At 37.1% G+C, this 1834-nt stretch overlaps 1 long non-coding RNA gene across 2 annotated transcripts; it reads left to right on the top strand.

Moving 5' to 3' along the window:
* Positions 1 to 382: 382 nt before the first annotated feature.
* Positions 383 to 1288, top strand: LOC110939041. Of its 2 annotated transcripts, XR_002591921.2 has the most exons (3): positions 383 to 601; positions 725 to 856; positions 970 to 1288. It is a non-coding gene; the product is annotated as an uncharacterized LOC110939041 (long non-coding RNA). The 2 variants fall into 2 exon arrangements; XR_002591918.2 differs by lacking the exon at positions 970 to 1288 and having other exon boundaries at positions 725 to 954.
* The last annotated feature ends 546 nt before the right edge of the window (positions 1289 to 1834 follow it).

Here is a 1834-nt window from a genome sequence, read left to right as displayed (position 1 = left end):
CCACTAAATCTGGGAAAACCCCCTTGTGGGAATCGAACCCATGCGGCCATGACCTAATGGTCATAAGCCTTATCCCACCACCAAGATACCACTAGGCTATAATGCCATGGGTACTCGATTAATATTAGTAGTTTGAACTTTTAACACATGAAACCTTACACTAATCACATATGAAACCTTAGACTGATCAGAAAGTAATTTTTTTAAATGTAGAAACACCTTAATTTATCCAAATAATATGTTTCTTAAGTTTTGGTTTTTTTGGGTAGATTTTCGGTTTTTTATACACTTCATTCATAATAAGTTAAAAAAACACGGATAGCATCACATGCTAGAAATATGATTGTTTGGCACACTAATATGATGTTCTAGAGGCAAACTCTATCCCTCATCATCATCATCTTCTTCTTCTTCCCTCTCTAAAAAAAAACCCTACCACCTAATCTACCTGCCACCGTCACCTCCTTTAACCTCCACCGCCACTTTGACAAATTAAACCCACCACCAATGGTTCCAGGAGCTTCTTTCTTCCTCTCTCTGTCTATAATGATACTTTGCTCGAAATTTCATCCCATTTTTATAGTTGATATCATCGATTAAGGTAGTGTTGCTGGACACAATGATATACCTTTAACATTAACATCATCGTCTTCATCTAATTTGACGGTTTCTCATCTTCATGTCTTGAAACCCTAATGCCTAATTGTTATATAATTTTGAATAGGGTTCTAGCTGCGATGTACAGAAGTCTGGTTTCAGCGTCCCAAAGACATTGTACGGAAACTGCTTTCAGGGGATCTAGACCTTGGTATTGTCGACCTTCACACGTTTAGCGAATATGGACATGTAACACAATGTAAGGAATAATATGCTGTATATTGTCCTAATTGATAATTATTCATGTTCCTAGTTGTCATGACTTCCTACTGTGTTTATGTATGTATTGTTTTCCTATGATCTTTGACACAGAGTAAATGATCTTTGACACAAAATTGAATGACAGTAAAGAATGAACAGTTAGACACGAACAGGAACAGGTGAAAGTGGTGGGGTCGTCGTCGCCGGAAATGCTTCCATAGGTGGTGGGTTTAATTTCTGAAAGTGGCGGTGGAGGTTGAAGGAGGTGATGGTGGCAGGTAGATTAGGTGGTAGGGTTTTTTTAGAGAGGGAAGAAGACGATGATGATGGGGTAGGCCTTTGTTTTAAGTTTTTAAATTGTTCAAGGGTAATATAGTCATTTCACACATAGTTAACTAAGAAATTTAACAAAGGTTAGGTCAGGGGACCAACCGAGTTCATTTTTGACAACTTTTAGGACCACGCGTGTAATTAGTGAACCACTAGGACCAAGTCTGCAATTTTCGCAAACCACAGGGACCAACCAAGCATTTAACTCAAATAAAAAAAGGGATGTAAACCCAAAATTTTAGAGCTTTCATATATACTAGTAATAAGACCCGCGAGTGTTGCGGCGCGGGTACATCGCAAATGTTGAACAGATTAATCCGAGCGTTATGTCTGAGTTTTTTTTTTTAAATAACCATACGAAAACGTTTCAGTTGAACTCAATCTTACCTATATAGTATTACGGTTAGATCAAAACGTAAAGTAAATCTTAAACCATATAACGATAACGTATTATATGCGACCCAACTAACTTAAATTTATATCGTCAAGTCAAAATGTATTATATGCAACCCGATTCATACGTAGGAAATGTACAAAATAAAGCACGAAAGCGTGCATCAAATTCACATCAAAACGTAGACAAACTCGGATTTATACAAAAAAGTATACCAAGACAATCGAATATTGTACCGACTATGCGACATGA

The sequence above is a fragment of the Helianthus annuus genome, chromosome 1 (genome assembly GCF_002127325.2).
Source record: "Helianthus annuus cultivar XRQ/B chromosome 1, HanXRQr2.0-SUNRISE, whole genome shotgun sequence".
Lineage (NCBI taxonomy): Eukaryota > Viridiplantae > Streptophyta > Magnoliopsida > Asterales > Asteraceae > Helianthus > Helianthus annuus.
This window is presented reverse-complemented; position numbering and strand designations above follow the sequence as displayed.